A 23,797-nucleotide genomic window follows, 5' to 3' on the forward strand; every position below is an offset into this window, starting at 1 on the left:
ACAGCTGTATCTACGACTGGTCCTGAAAGTGGTCCTTGTTCCAAGCCCTCTCCCTGAGTAAGGTTTACCTTATCTGGCCCAGCCACTGCTTTTTCCCTAACCTCAGTGGTTTTCTCAATAGACCCACCAGAATGGCTGAGGATCTCCTCTTCCTGCCCAGGGGTGCAGAGAGCAGAGTTGGGTAAGAAGTCACCCCATCTTCTTTTTAGGCGTATTCCACCACTACCTCTTCAAGCTCTGCTGGCCTGGGCTACTCCATCCTTCAGAAATCCCCAGACGAGAAGCAGGCACCAGAATGTTCACACATGGTGAGCTCTCTCAGGAACTCACCACACTCCCCTCTGCTTTGATGGAGGCACCAGAATGAGCTGGCAGTTTTTGCAGCTCAGTATGCACCCAGCTGGGAAGGCATTTTTCTTTTCTTTGTATTTATTCATTTTTAACGTTTTAAAAATTCAGCTTTTATTTTAGAGACAGTGGGTACATGTACAGGTTGATCTACATATATTGAACCCAAGTAGTAAGCATGGTACCCAAAAGGTAGTTTTTCAACCCACGCTGCCCTCCCTCCTCCTCCTAGTAGTCTGCAGTATCTATTGTTTCCGTGTTTATGTCCATGTGTGCTCAATGTTTAGCTCCCACATATACATGAGAACATGTGGTATTTGGTTTTCAGTTCTTGTGTTAATTCACTTAGGATTATGGCTTCCAGCTGCATCCATGTTGCTGCAAAGGACATTATTTCATTCTCTTTTATGACTGTGTAGTATTTCATAGCATGTATGTACCACATTTTCTTTATCCAGCCCACCACTCATGGGCACCTAGGTTGATTCCATGTCTTTACTATTGTGAATAGTGTGGCAATGAACATATGAGTACATATATCTTTTTGGCATAATGATCTATTTTCCTTTGGGTATACGCTTAGCAATGGGATTGCTGGGTCAAATGGCAGCTCTGTTTTGAGTTCTTTGAGAAATCTCCAAACTGCTTTCCACAGTGGCTGAACTAATTTACATCCCCACCAACAGTGTATAAATGTCCCCTTTTCTCTGCAGCCTTATCAGCATCTGTTGCTTTTTGACTTTTTATTTTTATTTTATTTTATGTATTTGTTTATTTTTACTGAGACAGGGTCTCACTCTGTCATCCAAGCTGGAGTGCAGTGGTGCAATCACAGCTCACTGCAGCCTCAAACTCCCAGGCTCAGGTGATCCTCCCACCTCAGCCTCCTGAGTAGCTGGTACTATAAGCATATACCACTGCACTTTGCTACTTTTTTGTATTTTTTTTTTCCAGAGATGGGATTTTGCTATGTTGCCCAGGCTGGTTTTGAACTCCTGGGCTCAAGTGATCTGCCAGCCTTGGCTTCTCAAAGTGCTGGGATTATAGGCATGAGCCATCACGCCTGGCCTGACTTTTTAATAATTGCCTCTGGCTGGTGTGAGATGGTATGTCACTGTGGTTTTGATTTGCATTTCTCTGATGATTAGTGATGTGGAGCATTTTTTTTGGTATGTTCCTTGGTCACTTGTATGTCTTTTTTTGAGAAGTATCTGTTCATGTCCTTTGCCTATTTGTTTTTTGCTTGTTGATTTGTTTAAGTTATTATAGGTTCTGGATATTAGATCTTTGTTGGATGCATAGTTCGTGAATATTTTCTCCCATTCTGTATATTGTCTGTTTACTTTGTTGACAGTTTCAAAGAAAATGAAATACCTGGGAATACAGCTAACCAAGGAGGTGAACAATCTCTGCAAGGAGAACTACAAAACACTACTGAAAGAAATGAGAGACAACACAAATAAATGGAAAAACATTCCATGTTCATGGATTAGAAGAATCAATATTGTTAACATGGCCATACTGCCCAAAGCAATGTACAGATTCAACGGTATTCCTCTCAAACTACCAATGCTATTCTTCACAGAATTAGAAAAAGCTATTCTAAAATTCATATGGAAGAAAAAAAAAGAGCCAAAATAGTCAAAACAATCCTAGGCAAAAAGAACAAAAGCTGGAGGCATCACATTACCCAACTTCAAACTATACTATAAGGCTACAGTAACCAAAACAGCATGGTACTGGTACAAAAACAGACACATAAACCAATGGAGCAGATTAGAAAACTCAAAAATAAAGCTGCACACCTATAACCGTGTGATCACCAGCAAGGCTGACAAAAACAAGCAATGGGGAAAAGACTCCCTATTCAATAAATGGTGCTGGAATAACTGGCTAGCCATATGCGGAAGATTGAAACTAGCCCCTTACTTTTCACCATATATGAAAATTAACAAGATGAATTAAAGAGGTCAGGCGTGGTAGTTCATGCCTGTAATCCCAGCAATTTAGAAGGTGGGCAGATTTCTTGAGCTCAGGAGTTCAGCCTGGGCAACATGGCCAAACCCGTTTCTACTGAAAATACAAAAAGGTAACTGGGTGTGGTGGTGCATACCTGTAGTCTCAGCTACTCAAGAGGCCGAGGCAGAAGAATTGCTTGTACCTGGGAGGCGGAAGTTGCAGTGAGCCGAGATCGAGCCACTGCACTCCAGCCTGGGCGATGGAGTGAGACTGTGTCTCAAAAAAAAAAAAAAAAAAAAGATAGAGTAAAGATTTAAATGTAAGACTCACACAATAAAATTCCTAGAAGAAAACCCAGGAAATACCCTTCTTGACATTGGCCTTGGCAAAGAATTTTGGCAGAGTCCCCAAAGACAATTGCAACAAAAACAAAAATTGACAGGTGGGATCTAATTAGACTAAAGAGCGTCTACACAGTGTTCTTCTTTCCCTCTCTGAATCCCAAATCTATATGAAGAAATCACCAGTCTCCACAAACACTGTACTCCCCACAGACTGACAACCGTGCTCCCTCCCCCATTCCTTTCCTCAGTCTTCTCCTTATATGGACTGGAGGGTGCAATGGGGATGAGGAGGTGGTTGGTTGCTGAAGGCCTACACCACTACCTCTTCATAAGCCTTGGGGGCTTATGAGATCTGGCCCTACTTCTTGGATGCTCTCTCTACAATGTGGGGTACCTGGAGCTTCTTTGGTCTCAGCTGTGGTCAGAGGGAAAAAAAAAATATTACTCAACAGCTTGTTTTCCAAACTTGGGTCAAAAGCAGCCCTCTTGCAATCCTCTAACTTACTAGGTTCACTTTTTAAAATCTCTAATTATGGGAAAAAATCCAGGTCCATTCTCAGAAAACAGTATGCTTTATTTCAAACCACATTGTTTAAAACATATTTGCAAAAACTCTAGCCGATGACCTACTTGTATGTTTTGTGAAATGGCTGAGGGAATTTACAGTAACTCCAGGCTGGGCTCTGTGTGCCTTGTTCCTGCATGATCTGACCTGCGGCAAGTGTGCAATGCACTGTGATCTTTGTTTACTCCTGTTTAGGGTTGGACTTAGTACTGTCCAAATAGTGCCATGCTTCTCTTTAACACAAAGTCCTCAGTCTATTTACCTTTCTGGTAAAGATGCTTGCAAAATTTATTTATTTATTTATTTATTTAACATGTATTTAATGAACTCCTAGTATTGGCAGGAACTCTTCTAGACCCTGCGAATACAGTAGGGAATAAGGCGGAGAAGACTAGTGCTCTCATGGAGCTGATGTTTCACTGGAAGAGTTATTATCAAGCTAGTTGATGTAATTGAATTACATTATGTCGTACATGTATTTGTATATATGCTATACTGCTGCCAAGTTTAGGCTGCAGCTGTATAGCATTTGGTTAATAATCCCAACACTTAATCCTATCAGACCAGATTTGAATTTCAGCTTTGTCATTGACTCTGCGGTTGCTAAGGGCATGACATGAAAACATGGTTATGTTAAATTGCCAAATGAAAACGCAGACTATAAAATGACAGAGATTCTATCACTTGGTGTTTATGTATTCATATATCTATAAACACTTAGAAAATAGATTAGAGACCAAGTGTGAAGATTCTACAGTGGCTCTCCTCACCCCTACCCCAATCTTGGCTGATGAAATTAGTATTGCTTTTTATTTTTATCCTTGTACTTATTTTGTATTTTTCAAGTTTCCATCAGTGAACATGTCCGCTCAACTAAGACTTGTTCAGCCGAACTATGTCACTGGCACCTTCCCAGGTACTGAATATCCATAGTGAAAAACCCAACTACACTGTTCCTGTCCTGATTGGGATTCCAGTGTTCAGACAAGGACAAATAACAAATATTTTATTTATAATATAGTTCAGAGTTTATAGCCCTCTCTCTTTCTTTCTCTCTCTCTCTCTCCTTCTATGGACTAGAGGGTGCGATGGGAACGAGGAAGTGGTTGGTTGCTGAAGCCAATTCTGTACACAAACACAACACACATACAACACACACACACAATACACATATACACCATACACACACCACATAGATACACCACACAGACACACACACCACGCACAACACACATACACAGACCACACATACATACCACACACATACACCACTCACATACACACACACACACCCCACACACCCCATATACTCCACACACACAGCATGTACACACACCACACACCCCCCCCAACACCCCCTTACACACACACCACACACACACCACACACACACACACCACACATTCACACACCACACACATACACCACATATACCACACACACACTCTCCACACACACCACGCACACCCCCCACACACACCACACACACCCACACACACACACACACACACACCACACAGCAATACATATGCAAACACATAGGTACACATAATGCATACAAATTAATAAAGATTGCAATGAAATATGCTCCATATTCCAATAATCCTTACTCTGACCTTTTTCCCCAGTGTGATTCAATTTCTTCTCAGGCCTGCTTATCCATCAGGATTAACCAATGGAATTTAGGCAGCTGACCTTGAGAACTAGAGGCCCTACTAATTTCTGGTGAAAGAAGTTTCTTCAAGATAAGGAAGAGAAAATGTTCCATTTTCTCCTGTAGCTGCTAGATCAGCAGTTAGGATAATAAAAGCTGTACTTACAAAAGTTCTTTCTTTTTTTTTGAGATGGGGTTCTCACACTGTCACCCAGGCTGGAGTGCAGTGGTATGCCTGCAACCTCCACCTCGGGGGCTCAAGCAATCTTCCCACCTCAGCCTCTTGAGTAGCTGGGACCACAGGCATGTGCCACCATGCCCAGCCAGTTTTTTTTGTACTTTTGGTAGAGATGGGTTTTGCCATGTTGCCAAGGCTGGTCTCAAACCCCTGAGCTCAAGCGATCCACCTGCCTCAGCCTCCCAAAGTGCTGGGATTACAGGTGTGAGCCACCGTGCCTGGCCACAAAAATTATTCCTAACAGGAATTTTGTAAAACAACAGCAGCAACAACAACAACAACAAAAAACTCTTCGGAGATTGTTACTATAGCCGGTGAAACCCTATAATATCTTATTTAATATTTAGACTTTAATCTATACCTTTGAAACAAAATCATTATTTTGATGGAATCTACTAGACTAGAAAAAAATGATGTTGGATTGTGCCAAGTTTTGGCAAGGATGTGGAGCTATAGAAATCCTCCTGTACTGCTAGAGCATGTAGATGGGTTATCATCCTGGAGAGCAGTGTGACATTTGGAAGTAAAAGAAAGACATATGGGCTAACAATATCACTCTGTTGATACACATGGTGATGGCAATGGTGGCCTGCCTGGTGTGGGCACTGCCAAGATGCTGGCAGCAGCAAGGGAGGCACAACTGGGCTGTGGGCTCTGCAGAGCCAGAGAGAGCCAGGAGCAGACAGGAGCCTTGCCCTCCCGGGTGTGGCTGCACCTGCCCAAGCTGTGGCTGTGGACCTGGGCATCCCTGTCCTCCCCTGTGCTCTTGGGGGCTGGGAGCAGGCAGGAGACCCACTCTCCCAGGTGTGGCTGCAGCTGCTCAAGACATGGCTCTGGACCTGGGCATGTCCTGCACTCTTGGCCCCCGTCCCTGCAGGCTCGGAAGTGCCTACCACTGCTGCCTGGCCTCTCCCGACTCCCGGTGTTCACTCTGATCTCAGAGCAAAGTTGAGGTCAAGCCTGGGCACTGTCATCACCCGGCTGGGAGTGCACACACTTGGGGCAGTGCTGACATGCCAGCCCCCTGCTGCCTCAGCTCCCTCTGGACTTTGGACATTGATGAGCACAGGAGGGAGGCAAAGGTGGCTGCTGAAGGCAGCTCAGTGATGGCCTGCAGGTGCCCCTCTGCACAGACAGCCTGGGCACCATGAACAGTGGCAGGAGGCAGACTCCCAGGCTCCTGGGCGGAAAGGGGCAGGTCCCTGGTGAAGCCCTACCTTCAAGCCAGGGACAGCTGGAAGCCTGGGGGCCAGGCTGCCAGTTCCATGGACCAGAATAAGAACTTATACTGACTTTTCCAGGCCTGCCCATGGCTACCCATGGGCCAATCAGCATGCACTTCCTTCCTTCTCAGCCCATAAAGACCCCAGGCTCAGCCAGACTCAGACACTCCACAGCACGACCAGCTGTGGAGAGGAGCTGCCCACTCCAAGGTCTCCTCTCTGCTAAAAGCTGGGAAGATGTTGGGACTACCAGCGGTGGGAAGGAGCTACCCAATTCAGGTCTCTTCAACTTGATGGAATGACCTGCCTGCGGAGAGGAGCCACCCACTCCAGGGTCTCCTTTAAGATATTCTGTCACTCAATAAAGCTCTTATTCACCTTGCTCACTCTCCTCTTGTCTCTGTACATCATTCTTCCTGGATATGGGACAAGAACCCAGGACCCTCCAGACCCACTGGATAGCAGGACTGAAAGAGCTGTAACACAAAGTGGGCTGAAACATCCCTCTTGTTCGCCACATTGTGGGCAACATGAAGGAGAGAAGAGCTGTGACCCTTCGGGGAGCCCAGACCTAGGAGCTCCCCAAGCTAGGGCTGTGACACCCTCTTTGGGGTTCCGTGGTTCCTGGCATCTCCATGCTTCCAGGTACCACCGTGTTCCCTGGTACCCTCAGTGGAAGCCATTTGCAGTACACCTGGTCCAGCCGAAGCCTCACAAGGAACCCGTGCTGGTGCCTGGAGCTGCCTGCCCCACTGCAGCCAGTGGGCCTGGCTGTCCCCTCGCTCATTCATGCATCCCTTGCCACTCTGTGCCTGGTTTGCCCTTGGCAGGCATGACCTTGGGGCCAGTAGCACTAGCCAAGTGCAGCCTGCCAGGCAGAGTGGGTAGAATGAGCCCAGCAGGACTAAGCAAAACTTGGGTAAAGGCACCCCTGGCCACAGAGGTTTCCAGCAGGTGGAGTCTTTAGGTTTTTCCAAATATAAGATCATATAATCTGCAAACAAGGATAATTTGACTTCTTCCTTTCCAATTTGGATGCCCTTTATTTATTTCTCTTGTCTGATTGCTCTAGCTAGGACTTCCAGTATTGTGTTGAATGACAGTGGTGAAAATGGGCATCCTTGTTGTATTCCCCTTCTTAGAGGAAAGGCTTTCAGTTTTCCTCATTCAGTATGATGCTACTTGTGAGTCTGTCATATATGCCTTTCATTATTTTGAGATATGTTCTTTCTCTATCTAGTTTATTCAGGGTTTTTATCCTGAAAGGATATTGAATTTTCTCAAAAGCTTTTTCAGCATCAATGGAAATTATCATATGGCTTTTATTCTTCATTCTGTTTATATGATGTATCACATTGGTTGATTTGCATATGTTGAACCATCTTTGCAGCCCAGGGATAGATCCTACTTGGTCATAATGAATGATCTTTTTAATATATTATTAAATTCAGTTTGCTAGTATTTTGTTGAGGATTTTTGCATCAATATTCATCAGAGATATTGGCCCGTAGTTTTATTTTTTTGACATGTCTTTGTCTGGTTTTGGTATCAGGGTAATACTGGCCTCATAGAATGTGTTTGAAAGTATTTCCTCCTCCTCCTCTATATTTTGGAATATTTTGAGTAGGATTGGTATTAGTTCTTCTTTAAATGTTTGGTAGAATTCAGCAGAGAAGCCACCAAGTCCCAGGCTTTTGTTTACTGGGGGACTTTTTATTATGGCTTTGATCTTATGACTTGCTATTGTTTTTGTTCAGGTTTTGGATTTCTCCCTGGTTCAATATTGGTAGGTTATGCATGAGTCTAGGAATTTGTCCATTTCTTCTAGATTTTCAAATTTATTGGCATATAGTTGCTCATGATAGCCACTAATGATCTTTTGAGTTTCTGCAGTGTCAGTTAAAATGTCTCCTTTATAATTTATGATTTTATTTATTTGGATATTCTATCTTTTTTTTTTAGTTAGTCTGGCTAAAGGTTTGCCAGTTTTGTTTAACTTTTCAAAAAACCAACTTTTTGTTTCATTGATCTATTGTATTCTTTTCTTCACTTCAATTTCTTTTATTTCTGTTCTGATCGTTACTATTTGTTTTCTGCTACCAATTTTGGGCTTGGGTTTCTTCTTGTTTTTGTAGTTCTTTAAGATGCATTGTTAGATTGTTTAAGTTTTTATTCTTTTTTGATTAGGCACTTATACCTATAAACTTCCCTCTTAGTACTGCTTTTGCCATATCTGATAGGTTTTGGTATGTTGTGTTTCCATTATCATTTGTTTCAAGACATTTTTCAATTTCCTTCTTAATTTCTTCATTGACCCACTGGTCATTCAGGAACATATTGTTTAGTTTTTATGCATTTGTTTAGTTTCCAAAATTTTTCTTGTTACTAATTTCTAGTTTTATTCCATTGTGGTTAGAGAAGATGCTTGATATGAGTTCAATTTTTTTGAATGTTTTAAGACTTGTTCTGTGACCTAACATATGGTCTATCCTTGAGAATAATTCATGTGCTGAGGAAAAGAATGTGCATTCTGCAGCTGTTGGATAAAATGTTTTGTAAATATCTATTAGATCCATTTGATCTATAGTGCAGATTAAGTCCAATTTTTTATGTGATTGATTTTCTGTCTGGAAGATCTGTCTATTGCTGAAAGTGGGGCATTGAAGTCTCCACCTATTATTGTATTGCGTCTTTCTCTCTTGTTAGCTATGATATTTGTTTTATATATCTGGGTGCTCCAGCATTGGGTGCATATATATTTACAATTGTTATATCCCTTGCTGAATTGACTGCTTTATCATTATATAGTGACCTTCTTTGTTTCTTTTTATGGTTTTTGTTTTGAAATCCATTTTGTCTGATATAAATATAGCAACTCCTCCTCTTTTTTTGGCTTTCATTGGCATGGAATATCTTTTTCCATTCCTTTATTTTTAGTCTATGTGTGTCTTTATAGGTGAAATATGTTTCTTGTGGGCAACAAATCAATGGGTCTTATTTTTTTTTAATCCATTCAGCCACTCTGTATCTTCTTATTGGAGAATTTAGTCCATGTACATCAATGTTATTATTGATAAATAAGAAGTTACTCCAGCCAATTTTTTTGTTTTCTGTTTTGTGAATTTCTCTTCCTTCTTTCTTTCCTTCCTGTCTTCCTTTAGTGAAGGTGATTTTCTGTGGTGATATGGTTTGTTTTTTGCTTATTTTTTTTTGTATATTTATTTTATGTTTTTTTGGTTTGAGGTTACCATGAGGCTTGCAAATACTGTCTTATAACCCATTGCTCTAAACCAGTAAGAACTTAACACTGTATGAACAACAACAACAACAGCAACAAAACAAATAAGCAAAGAGAAAACTAATAAGAACTTTACATCTTAACTACATCCCCTGACTTTTAAACTTTTTGTTGTTTCTACTTATACCTTATTGTACCATCTATATATTACGTACCATCTATGAGTTGTAGCTATTATTTTTGATTGGTTCAGTGTTTAGTCTTTCTACTTAGGATAAAAGCTGTTTACACACCACCATTACTATGTTATGACAGTCTGTGTTTTTTTGTGTACTTACTATTACAAGTGAGTTTTGTACTTTCAGATGATTACTTATTGCTCATTAACATCCTTTTCTTTTTGATTGAAGTATTCCCTTTAGCATTTCTTGTAGGACAGGACTAGTGTTGATGAAAGCTCTCAGCTTTAGTGTGTCTGGAAAAATCTTTATTTCTCCTTCATGTCTGAAAGATATTTTTGCCAGACTTACTATTCTAGGGTAAAAATTTTCTCCCTTCGGCACTTTAAGTATGTTATGCCCCGTCTCCTGGCCTGTAAGGTTTCACCAAAATGTCTGTTGCCATATGTATTGGAACTCCATTGTATGTTGTTTGTTTTCTCTTGCTGCTTTTAGGATCCTTTCTTTATCATTTAAAAGTTTTATTATTATTATTGTCATTTTTTGAGACAGGGTCTCACTCTGTCACCCAGGCTGAAGTGCAGTGCTGCAGCCTCAACCTTCTAGGATCAAGTAAACTTCCCACCTCAGACCCCTGATAGCTGGGACTGTGGGCACATGAAAGCATACCTGGCTAATTTTTTGTATTATTGCAGAGACAGGCTGGTCTCAAACCCCTGGGTTCAAGGGATTCATTTGTATCTGTCCACCAAAGTGCTGGGATTACAGATATGAGCCACTGTGCCTGGACAGAAGTTTGATTATTAAGTGCCTTGAGGTAGTGTTCTTTGAGTTAATTCTGCCTGGTGTTCTATAACCTTCTAGCACTTGGATATTAATATTTTTCTCTAGGTTTGGGAAGTTCTCTGTTATTATCCCTTTGAATAAACTTTCTACCGCATCTCTTTCTGTACCTCCTCTTTAAGGCCAATAACTCTTGGATTTGCCTTTCTGAGACTGTGTTCTAGATCCTGTAGATGTGCTTCATTGGTTTTTATTCCTTATTCTCTTGCTTTTTTGATTATTATTATTATTTTTTTTTTCAGACAGAGTCTCACTCTATTGCCCAGCCTTGCTGCAACCTCTGCTTCCTGGGCTCCAGTGATTCTTGTGCCTCAGCCTTCCAAATAGTTGGGACTACAGGTGCACACCATCATACCCAGCTAATTTTTGTATTTTTAGTAGAGATGGGGTTTTGCCATATTGCCTAGACTGGTTTCAAACTCCTGGCCTCAACCAGTCCACCCACCTCGGCCTCCCAAAGTGCTGGGATTATAGGCACGAGCCACTGCACCCAGCCTGATTAAGTATTTTCAAATAACCTGTCTTCAAACTCACTAATTCTTTCTTCTGCTTGATCGGTTCTGCTATTAAAAGACTCTGATACATTCTTCAGTATGCCAATTGCATTTTTCAGCTCCAGAATTCCTGTTTCTTTTTAGTTATTTCAATATCTTTGTTAAATTTATCTGATAGAATTATAAATTTCTCCTCTGTGTTATTTTGAATTTCTTTGAGTTTCCTTAATGCAGCTATTTTGAATTTTCTGTCTGAAAAGTCACATAAACTCTATTTATCCAGGATAGGTCTCTGGTGCCTTATTTAGTTCATTTGATGAGGTCATGTTTTTCTAAATTGTGTTGATGCTAATAGATGTTCTTCACTGTCTGGGCACTGAAGAGCTAAAGTATTTATTGTAGTGTTCTGTCTGGGATTTATTGTACTCAACTTTCTTGGGAAGCCTTTCCAGATATCTGGACAGATTTGAGTATTTTGATCTAAGCTGTATGTGTTTTAGGAGACATCCCAAGCCCAGTAAAGCTGTGGTTCTTGCAGACTTGTAGAGGTACTGCCTTGATGGTTTTGGACAATATTTGGGATAATTCTCTGGATTACCAAGCAGAGACTCTTGTTCTTTTCTCTTACTTCTCCCAAACAAATGGAGTCTGTCTCTCTGTTCTAAGCCACCTAAAGTTGGGGGTGGTGTGACACAAGCACCCCTGTGGCCACCACCACTGTGACTGGTCTGGGTCAGACCTGAAGCCAGCACAGCACAAGGTCTTGCCCAAGGCCTGCTATAACCACTCTCTGGCTACTGCCTATGTTCACTCAAGGCCCTGGGGCTCTACAGTCAGCAGGTGGCAAAGCCAGTCAGGCCTGTGTCCTTACCTTCAGGGTGGTGAGTATCCTCAGGTTCCAGGTGAGTCTAGAGGTGCCAACCAGGATTCAGGGACTAGAGTCCAAAACCTTAGAAATTTACCTGTTTTCTACTGCACTACAGGTAGGCTGGCACTCAAACCACAAGATGCAGTTGTTCCCACTCTTCCCTCCCCTTTTTAAAGGCAGAGAAGCCTCACCCCGTGGCCACTACCACCACAGGCCTGTGGGGAGTACCACCAGACTAATACCAATGTTCTCTTAAAGCCTAAGGTCTCTTTAGTCAGTTTGTGGTGAATGTTGTGTGGCTTAAAAGTCACCCTTCAGAGCAGTGGGGTCTCCTCTGTCCCAGGGCAGGTCCAGAAATGCCAACAGCCAGTACTGGAATTGGGGACCCCAAGAGCCTGCTTGGTGCTCTACCCCATGTGGCGCTGCTGGCACCTAAAGTGCAAGGTGAAGTCTCCTTTACTTTTTCCTCTGATTTTCTCAAGCAGAAGGAGTTTCACTCCATCACCACCACTGCTGGTAATGTGCTGAGTGTCACCTAAAGCAGCAAGTCCTGAGACTCACTCGGGGCCTTCAATATAGGTATTGCTGGTGTATTGCTTGTGTATACCTGGGTATTGCTGCTGGTTATTCAGGGCCCAAGGGCTCTTCAGTTAGTGGGTGATGCATGGTGCCAGGACTGGGTTTTTCTTTTCAAAGCTATGGGTTCCTTTCAGGCCCAGGGTGTGTCTGGAAATGTTATCCAAGAGCCCTGGAAAGAGGGCCTGGTGACTCTGACTAGTGCCCTATTCTTCTGTGGCTGGGTGGGTATTCAAGATGGAAGACAAAGTTTTCCCCACTCTTCCCTCTCCTCTCCTTAAGTGGAAGTCTGAGTTCTCTTTTGGAACCACAAACTGTGCAGCCTGGGCTTAGGGGAGGGTGATATCAGCACTCCCTTAGCACCCCAGCTGGTGTCTCCATAATTTGTCTGCCCCTACGTGCCGTCCTTGCCCAGTCCACTGTGTCTGGGCCTGATTCAGCACTAGGACTCATCTAAGAGTTGCGGTCTTTATTAGTTGGGGCTTTCTTTCTTTCTTTTTTTTTTGACTTGCAAAACAAAATTTATTCCAAATTATCCAAAAAAAGTGTTAACTCTGAAACATTTAACAGATTTCATTTAAACTCGTATGGTCATAAAACTCAAACTATCAAACAAAAATAGCATTGTGTGCTTAACCACTTTTCATAATGAACTTTTAAGAGGAAACATTTAGAGACTCCCACAAAATTTGGGAGCTATTAGGCAACATATATTTAATCTTAAACAAAGACAGCATTAAAAACTAAAAATCCTCAAATTTCAAGAGAATGCCTGTTCAAGTCTTTGATATGCATTTGCACATGATAAAAGAAATATTTTAATTTAAAAGAAAGCAAGTCTGACTGCTTACCCTTTCTTCAAATGTAATCTGTTTGCCCTTCATTTTATGACTGCATACCCCTCACTCTACTTCATCTACACTGAACCAGTGTTAGTTCAGCATGATTGGCTTCACTCAAAGCCCTCTAGATCCCATTTCATATATCCCGTCGACCACCATTATTTCCTTACATGTTTGCACAGTCTTATACTGAGTATTACACTGTAACTGGGCTTGGGAATTTCAGGTATCCAAAGGTAATTATATACACACGTTTCTGTTTTATTGCACAGTTCACAATATAGCCGGTGATTACACAACCAAACATGTTAAGATGAATATTGACTATTTAGACAAAAACATTGATTTTGTCCCCAACCACAAATGAAACAAGAAAGACACACATATTCACCACCATATAAAGGTTGTGTTTACTCTGTGGTGCAGTCCTGAGGGATCATATCACTCTAAATGTGTTAAATCCAGAATCCATAACATTTCTGATGGCATCAGACATGAAGTATAGGACACAAGACCATAAATGTCCTGCTATCATGAGCCATTTGTGCCACATATGTAACAGAAAGGGCACTTTTAAAGCTTTTCAGATATTCAATCATGTTTGCCTTTTCAAGTTTTTTTTTTTTTTTTTTTTTTTTGAGATGGAGTCTTGCTCTGTTGCCCAGGCTGGAGTACAGTGGCACTATCTCGGCTCACTGCAACTTCCGCCTTCTGGGTTCAAGCGATTCTCTTGCCTCAGCCTCCTCAGTAGCTGGGATCACAGGCATGTGCCACCATGCCCTGCTAATTTTTTGTATAATAGAGATGGGGTTTCACCATGTTGGCCAGGCTGGTCTTGAACTCCTGACCTCAAATGATGTGCCCGTCTCGGCCTCCCAAAATTCTGGGATTACAGGCATGCACCACTGTGCCCAGCCTGCCTTTTCAAAATTATTACCACACTAGTTCACACTGAAGGTAAAAGCAGTAGTTAGAATCTCTTATTAACAACACATTTTGACTTCAAGTTCAGACAAAGCTGTTGGTTACAAGTTCTGTTGAATTTTTTGTCAAATTTAAGAAGTCTATAGGACAACACAAAACCATCCCTGGTAATATATTTGCAGTCTGGTCTTCAAAAGCTGTAAAAAGTGACAAAGAAATAAAAAAAAATTAAGTTGAAACCTTTAAAAATATTTATTTATTTTTTTTTTGAGATGGAGTCTTGCTCTGTTGCCCAGGCTGGAGTGCAGTGGCGTGATCTCGGCTCACTGCAAGCTCTGCCTCCTGGGTTCATGCCATTCTCCTGCCTCAGCCTCCCGAGTAGTTGGGACTACAGGCGCCCGCCACCACGCCCGGCGAATTTTTTTTTTTGTATTTTTAGTAGAGACGGGGTTTCACCATGTTAGCCAGGATGGTCTTGATCTCCTGACTTTGTGATCCGCCCACCTCGGCCTCCCAAAGTTCTGGGATTACAGATGTGAGCCACTGTGCCCAGCCTAAAAATATTTATTAATAATTGTTTTTAAATGCCACTTATTTGAGACAGCAGAAACCAAAGCATTTTCCTTAGAATTCTCACTTAGCTTATATTTCACAAAAGTGCTTCAGATTTCTACCACCTGTATGGAGTGTAAAGACAAAAGGAAGCCCAACAAAATCAAAGGCCCAATGGTGTCTATTCCTAGGGCCAAGTCATAACCCCAGGCTAACCCACATGCCCTGTGCTGAGTAGCTGGACACGCCTGTGAAGTGCATACATGAATGAGGGGATCAGGCACCAAGGTACTTTTATTCATTCATTTCTCAAACTCAACTCCCTTCAAATCCTGACTCTATTTAATAGGCCAAAGGATGCTATTCATATTTATTTCGTATTTATTTGGTGCCAAATTATTATTATTTTTAAATCCTTACATCTGCACCTTGAAAGTAAACTGCAATATCCAGCACAGCATTGTCAGACAGAGCTGCCGTATGGCTATTAAGTTCATTACTGCCTGGCTAATACTTCATATGCTTCATTCTTTATAGCTGGAAGAAGGATGTTCACTGTATTTAACCAGCCATACAGCATTTGGAGGTAAACAGCGTTTATAGACTATTTGCCCAGAAACTTTAAGTAAACTACCAAGTTGAGGCCCTGATTTTATTTTGGTCAGTATGTGCACATATTCACATGCAATTACCCAGAACGAAGAAAAACTGGTTAACAAGAAACCTACCATCATGTCAGATGCTGGAAATCAATCTTTAACTACATAATATTTACAGAAAGGGTTTTAAGATTCATAATCCACTTTTTCAGTCTGTCTCTTATATTTCATTAGTCACTTAGAAGTGGCACATGAGTCATTTTGCTTTATCTGAAAAAAATATTTTCACATTTTCCAATTCCTTTGTCAAAGAAGTTTTCATCTGTTAAAGGATGAGAATGCTATTTGGCTATTACCTACTTTTAGAATTCAAACTAACCCTTCAAATGCCTTTATTTAGATCATATGCTCTCAAATTATCTTATTGTTTTACTGACACAATGGTAAAACTGGGTTCCCAAAATGTCAAAACTCTAATATAGTCTCTATTTCCAAGAGTAAAATAAAAGACAGCCAACACTGTGGGGTGAAAACGATCCTGAGCCCTTTTCCCCCCTCTGTAATATTTAGAAACCGGGGTTGGTTGGGGGGAAGTGGGATTGCATTAATAGACTTCTAAAACAAAATGTTACGGAAGAGTTTATTTTTTAAAAGGAGAGTTTTAAGAGAACAGGATGCTTGAATATGACCAACTCCTACTCAAGGGGAAAAATAACCACAGTCCTTTGCTGAGATGGCACCAATAATTCAAAGAAACCAAGCTAACCAGAATTTTATCTATACACAATTAATATGAAAACTTGATGGAAAACTATAACAAAATTTAAGTCCCTTCATCTTTTGACAATGAAATAAGTGAAATTAACATAAGGATATTTTGGAAGGGTTGAAGGTCACAGTCTGAATCAAACAGAAAACTTTCAAACCTACAGAGCAAAATGAGAACTTTCATACCTCCTTGATCTACCATATCTGAATAGAAAGAGTATAACGACTATCCAATAGGTGCTTAGTTTCAAAACTAATACAAGCAATTTGTCATGAAAAGCCTATACCTAATAAGCTGTTTTTCTTCTCTATTCCGCCTCTTTGTCATATGCTTGAGCTTAATGAAGATTATCCTCCGCAGCTGCCCCTGGGGGCAGAGGAGCAAGCAGTGGAGTAACAAAGGAAGCCTGAGGAGCCCCTGGCCCCTGAGGACCTTCTTTCTGGCCAGTCACAGCCACTTATGTTTCAATGCAGAAGATTTCAAGACTGGTTTGAGAAAAAGATTCCTGTCTCGGGCATTAGGATCCCTGTCAAAGGCCATCAGATGGACAGCTATTTACCAGGCAATTAGCCTAAATATCTTAGGTAATGATAAAAAACAAAACAAAAAACAAAAAGAACCCTTATATTTTCCTATTGGAACATTTTACTCTATTTTGTTGGTGCTTAAGGAAAACAGCTTTGCCCATAAGTCACTGTGGCCTGGAGTTATGACACCAACTTGTATTTGGCCAATTAAGAAAGAGGCCAAACTGCATTCTTCTTAGAAGGTCTATTCAGTTGATAAGTGGCACTTAACTGATGGTTTTTTTCATATAACCTTTGCATTGATTATGCCCCAAGAGATAAGGGACAGATGGTAATTCAGATGAGAACCTCTGAAAAGATTTATCAGTTTTCTGTCCCGTTCCAGCCAGATTTTTTGGAAAACCTTGGGGAAAGACTGAAATTCCCCACCAATCTGAGACTGTATGCGAGTTTTTACAACATTAATTGGAAAAAACAGAATCCCAACATGGCACCCAATAGACCTCCACCGATAAAATCATTGACCAAATGAGCATTGTGAGTCGTTGCGGTAGGCAGATGCTCCTTAATGTGACCTTGAAGGCCGAAAAAAAAAAAAAAAAGACATTGCTGAGTCCACTCTGGAAAAGAATGAGCACCAACCCTCGATAATACTCTCCAATTCCATGACATTTCAGTGCCTTGAAAGCCTGATAAGTGTTGGCAAATTTGTCGTGATGCTTGTGGTCTTGAAGCAATGTCTGAAGTGAAAATTGCTTCCGTTATCCCTGTAAGCACTGCTGCCACGCCACAGGTTGCAAACTCTGGAGCACTGACATGCTCGTGGAGAAGGCAGGATAAATCCTCATACAGACCAAACATAAGTGCAAGTGTAGTTGTCTTCTGCATCAATCGGGGAAAGATTCCACGATACAAGTTTCGAAATCCATCCCTTCTCAACTGAAGTATTGCATCCCCGGTTTTGATGCCATACAGCTGTTGTCGAAAGAGGACCTTCTGAATGGGAAATATGATTGCGACGTTGTTGAAGGCTGCACAGCAGCCACAATGCTTCATTTCACCAAATTTGTAATATAAGGTGACATATCTTGTTTCGAAGATGTTAGTATTGGTGGTCTCTATCCATGAGCTTCTGAATCCATCATGTTGCTTAAGTTCTTTCTTTTTCATGAAGGACTTTTTTTTTTTTTTTTTTAAACCTGTAACACCATCCAAGCCTGGAGTTTAACAGAATGATAGCTTTTTGATAATATTCCCCATTTCTTCCATTGTTATTGTTCTGTTAGGTTCTCTTTTCTGGAGTCAATTTTGATAACTGGATTTCCGTTCTCCAGGCGTCCATTTCCCCAATCTGTGAAAAGCGGGGAGGGGGTTGGACAAGATCACTAAGTCCTCTTCCGTCTTTGACATTCCACAGTCAGGGGTCCGGAGGTGAGGAGGCCAGAAATCCCAGTCTCCCGGGAGGCAGGGGCCCTTGCGCGGTGCCGGCCCTGCTCTCTCCGGGGCTCAGGCAGAGCCAGGCTCCTACCCGTCCCTGCGGTTCCTGAGCACCAGGGAGGTACCTCCCCAGCCCGGGGCGCGACCGAATGAAGGCACAACCTCCTTCGCGGGAAAGGTCGCCCAGCAGCGGGACAAACACCCACCGCAGGAGAAAGAGCCGGAAGCCGAAGAGACTCAGAACTGATTCCACGCGCGCCGCCTGGGCGGGGCCCACAGCAGCCATGCTGGGGCAGCCGGCTCGCACAGAGAACTAGGGTGAGCCGCCAGGGCGGCCCGCTGCCGCGACTGGCCCTTAGGCGCGTTTCTCCTCCCTCCAGCCACATGCGAGGGAAGCCCGGTCCTTCCCCACGCCCGCCCCGCACTCACCCATCCTAGTTAGGGTTTTCTAGAAGGACAGAACTAATAAGATAGATGTATGTATAAAGGGGAGTTTCTTAAGATTATCGACTCACACTATCACAAAGTGAGGTCTCACAATAGGCCCGTCACAAGGTGAGGAGCAAAGAAGCCATTCTGAGTCCCAAAACCTCAAAAGTAGGGAAGCCAACAGTGTAGCCTTCGGTCTGTGGTGGAAGGTCCAAGAGTCCCAAAGCCGAAGAACATGGAGTCTGATGTTCGAGGGCAGGAAGCACCCAGCACGGGAGAAAGATGTAGGCCAGAAGACTCAGTCAGTCTAGTCCTTCCATGTTCCTCTGCCTGCTTTTATTCTGGCCATGCTGGCAGCCCATTAGATTGTGCCCACCCAGATTGAGGGTGGGTGTGCCTTTCCCAGTCCACTGACTCAAATGTTAATCTCCTTTGGCAACACCCTCACAGACACACAAAGGATCAATACTTTGCATCCTTCAATCCAACCAAGCTGACATTCAGTGTTAATCATCACACAGTCCTTATGGCCTTGACTGCCTTTCATATTTACTTAAAGAAACAGAGCAGTGTAGGTGGCGAGATTTGCAGGAACTCAAGTTCCAACCATTGGGCCTGTGATTCCTCTCTGGCTGGTCCCGGTTTAAAAGCTCTCTCTGTGGGCGGGCACCATCTGAGTTTGGTCTGGTTTTCCTTTCTGCTCTAACAGGACGGTACTGAGTTCAATGGCTCATAATTGCTGTGTTTTCCCTCCCCCAGCACCCAGAGATGCTCTACAGACCATGCAGCTGCTGCTGGGGTGTGGGGGAGAGGGGGTGTCAGCAATTCAAGACTGTTTTTTCTACCTCTTCAGAGCCTCTCAGCGATACCAAGTTAATACCAGGCACTATGAGGGCTCACCTGATTTACGGTTCTTAAGAAGGTTTTGTGTGTGTGTGTGTGTGTGTGTGTGTGTGTGTGTAGATAGTTGTTAAATTGGTGTCCTTGTGGGGGGAATGATGGGTGGAGCCTTCTATTCTGCCATTTTGCCCTGTCTCCCCTTTTTCATTTTTTGAAATAATTTGAGGAGAATAGGTATTAGTTCTTCTTTGTAAGTCTGGTAGAATTCAGCAGTGGAACCATTCAGCCTTGGGCTCTTCTTTGTTGAGAGACTTTTTATCACTCATTTAATCTTGCTACTCATTATTGGCCTGTTCAGGTTTTTTATTTCTTCCGGATTCAACTTTGGTAGGTTGTATGTGTTTAGAAAATTATCCATTTCCTCTAGGCTTTCCAGTTTGTCAGTGTGCAGTTGTTCACAATAGTCCGATGATCTTTTTATTTAGATGTTATCAGTTGTAATATTTTCTGATTTTGTTTATTTGGGTCCTCTCTCTTTGTTTGGTTGGTATAGCTAGTAGTTTATTGATTTTATCTTTTTTCTTTTTCTTTTTGAGACAAAGTTTTATTTCTGCCACCCAGGCTGGAGTCAGTGGTACGATCTTGGCTCACTACAACCTCCACCTCCCGGGCTCAAGAGAGCCTCCCACCTCAGCCTCCGAAGTAGCTGGGACTACAGGCATGCACCGCTGTGCTCTGCTAATTTGTGTATTTTTTTTTGTAGAGACAGGGTTTCACTATGTTGCCCAGGCTGGTCTTGAACTCCTGAGGTCGTGATCCACCCACCTCAGCCTCCTAAAGTGCTGGGATTACGAGTGTGAGCCACCTTGCCCGGCCTGAGTTTATCTTTCCAAAAAACCACTTTTTGTTTCATTGATCCTTTGTATATATTTTTTGTTTCTATTTTGTTTACTTCTGCTCTTATCTTTCTTCTTTCTACTAATTTTGGGCTTTGTTCTGACTTTTTTAGTTACTTGAGGTGCATCATTAGCGTGTTTGTTGGAAATCTCTCAGTTTTTTTGATGTAGACGTTTATTGCTATGAACTTTGCTCTTAGCATTACTTTTCCTGTATCCCATAGGTTTTGGTATGTTGTGTCTTGATTTTCATTTGTTTCAAGATTATTAAAAATTTCCTTCTTAATTACTTCATTGACTGAAAGGTTGTTGAGGATCATGTTGTTAATTTCCATGTTTGTCCAATTTTCAAATAATAAGAATTATTTATTTCTAGTTTTATTCCATTGTGGTCTGAGAAGATACTTGATATAATTTAGACTTTAAAAAAATTTGTGGAGACTTGTTTTGTGGCCTGTCATATGGTCTATCCCAGGGAATGTTCCATGTAGTGATAAGAAGAATGTGTAGTCTGTAGCTGTCATATGAAATGTTCTATAAATTTGGTCTAAAATGCAGTTTAAGTCCACTGTTTCTTAGTTTATTTTCTGTCTAGATGATCTGTCTAATATTGAGAGTGGGGTGTTGAAATCCCCAACTTTTCTTGTATTATAGTCTATCTTTCGCATTGGAGGTAATACTATTTGCTTTATATATCCATATACTCCAGTGTTGGGTGCATACATATTTAGAATTATTTTATCTTCTTGCTGAATTGTTCCTTTTATCATTATATAATGACCTTCTTTGTCTCATTTTACTATTTTTGACTTAAAGTCTGTTTTATCTAATAGTACAGCTACTCCTGCTTGCTTTGGTTTCCATTTATGTGGAATATTTTTTCCCACCCCTTTATTTTCAGTCTGTGTCTTTACAGGTAAAGTGAGTTCCTTGTAGGTGGTGGTATATGGTTTGGTCATTTTTTTACTTTTTATTTTTTTATTTTTTTTTTGAGACGGAGTCTTGCTGTGTCCCCCAGGCTGGAGTGCAGCGGTGCGATCTCGGCTCACTGCAAGCTCTGTCTTCTGGGTTCACACCATTTTCTTGCCTCAGCCTCCCGAGTAGCTGGGACTACAGGCGCCTGCCACCATGCCCGGCTAATTTTTTGTATTTTTAGCAAGAGACAGAGTTTCACCGTGTTAGCCAGGATGGTCTCGATCTCCTGACCTCGTGATCTGCCCGCCTCAGCCTCCTTCCTTTCCCTTCCCTTTCCTTCCCTTCTCTTCCCTTCCCTTCCCTTCCCATCCCTTTTATTTTTTTTTCCTTTGTTCTTTTTAAAAAAGTCTGACTGGGTTATTTTGAAAGACTTGTCTTCACATTCTACAATTCTTTCTTCTGCTTGATATAGTCTATTGTTGAAGCTCTTATTTTAAAATTTCATTCATTGAATTAATAATTTTCAGGATTTCTGTTTGATTCCTTTTTAATGATATCTATCTCTTTTGTAAATTTCTCATTCATATCCTGAATTATTTTTCTAATTCTTTTGTATTATTTATCTGGGTTCTTGTGTATCTCACTGAGCTCCTTTTAAACAATTGTTTTGAATTCTTTTATAGGCATTTCATAAGTTCCTTTTTCGTTGGAATCTACTGCTGGATAATTACTGTGTTCCTTTGGAGGTGTCATATATCCTTGCTTTTTCATGTTTCTTTTGTCCTTTCATTAATATCTGTGCATGTGGTGTAAGAGTAGTTTTTTAAATTTTTTGGATTGGCATTTGTAGGGCAAGACTTTTTCCTGTAGATGTATCCATTGTATTGGTTGAGTAAAGCACTTTAGGTTTGATTATGGGTACATGCAGTAGTGTTGTCCCCATATAATTTCTTTGCCTATAAATACTGTCAATATTGTCTGTGATTCCTTCAGTGACTTAGGCTGCAGTTGTTAATGGAGGATGCGATGAGGCTTTTCTGGGATAGGATGCCAGGTGGGCCAGTCCACAGGCTCCAGTGGTGGCAGCAGGCCGAGCATGCCTGTCCTTGGGCCCCTGGGTGGCATCTACACAGGCATTAGTGTTAGAGGGTCTTGGCAGGCTGATTCTTGGACTTCAGTCAGCTTTCTTGGGTGCCAGCGATGACAGCACTTGGTCAGGTAGGTGGGCAAGTCCTTGGTCTCTGAGCAGAGTGTGTGGTCATAAGTGATGACAACAGGCATGTTGGGACAACCCTCAGGCTCCTAGGTGGCAAACACTGGTGTTAGCAGTGGGTGTGACAGGGTGGGCAGGCCAGTTTCCAGCTTCTCAGGTGGATGTGGGTGAGTGCCAGTGGTGGCAGACTGGCAGGCCCGTCTTCAGGCCCCCAAGAGGACAGTATAGATATCTGTGGTAGTAGACTAGGTGGGGCACCACCCAGGCCTTAGGTGGTGTGCTTGGGCACTGAGGTGGGCCATGCCAGGTGTGGCAGGCCTGTCCTCAGGCTCCCCTTTATGGTGTCTACAGGCATAGGTTGTGGTAGGCTAGGTGGGGCAATCTCCAGGCTTCTGGATGGTGTGCTAGGGTGCTGGTGGTGGCAGGCATTTTGGAGTTGTCATTAGATCCTTTGGTGGTATACATGTGTGCCTTGGACAACTGATGGGTGGGACAATCCGAAGACCCCTAGGCAGGGGGCTTGAGCCATGAGTGGCAGTGCCAGGCTGAGCAGGTCTGTCCGTAGGCCCTCCAGTGGCACACACAGGTGCAGGCTGCAGTGGGAGAGGTGAGGCTATCCTCAGGCTCTCGGTGGTGTGCTTGATTGGCAGTGGCAGTGGTGGCAGTGGGTGGGAAGAGCCTGTCTTCTCAGGGCATGGGCAAGTGCATGGCGGCCCTGCTGCTGGGGAGAGGTAGAGTTGTTGACAGTGGCAGCCACCCCAGACAGGTGGCTCTCAGGATATGGGGAGTGCACACTTCATCCTCCTAGTGGCAGTGGCTGGCAGGGAGAGCTTATTCTCAGAGTGCATGCAAGTGCACGGTAGTCCAGCTGCAGGTGGGAGCAGAGATGCCATCAGTGGCAGTGGCATGAGGCAGGTGGGATTCAGGCTCTAGGAAAAATGTGATTTGACTCCCTTTATCCTGGGGGCAGTTTCCTTTGAGTGCTGCACCACCCTTTCCCCAGGGTGCAGGAGAGCATGTGGGCTAGAGTGCCGAAAACCCTGCAAGTCTATTGCGTTTAACTGTGGCACTCCAGGTGAACGTGGGGCGATGTTGGTGGGGCTCTGGGCAATATAGTGATGCAAGAGCTGTTGGATCCCAGGGCAGGATGTAGTCTTATGGGTTCTGGCCTCTCAAAATGGTGCCATGCTGCAGCTGTCCGGATCTCCAGGAAATGTGTGGGACCTCGCATGAGCTCCCTTTCTGGAGCAATGTTGTAGTACAGACTCCAGGGGGCTCTCTATAACAGTCTCAGGGCCCATGGCAGTTGAGGGGCTCTCCGGTGG

The 23,797-nt window shown here is 42.7% G+C and overlaps 1 pseudogene; it reads right to left on the bottom strand.

Moving 5' to 3' along the window:
* Positions 1–16,852: 16,852 nt before the first annotated feature.
* Positions 16,853–17,887, bottom strand: LOC116477242 (mitochondrial nicotinamide adenine dinucleotide transporter SLC25A51-like; annotated as a pseudogene).
* Positions 17,888–23,797: the final 5,910 nt, after the last annotated feature.

This window comes from Hylobates moloch, unplaced genomic scaffold (assembly GCF_009828535.3).
Source record: "Hylobates moloch isolate HMO894 unplaced genomic scaffold, HMol_V3 SCAFFOLD_11, whole genome shotgun sequence".
Taxonomy (NCBI): Eukaryota; Metazoa; Chordata; class Mammalia; order Primates; family Hylobatidae; genus Hylobates; species Hylobates moloch.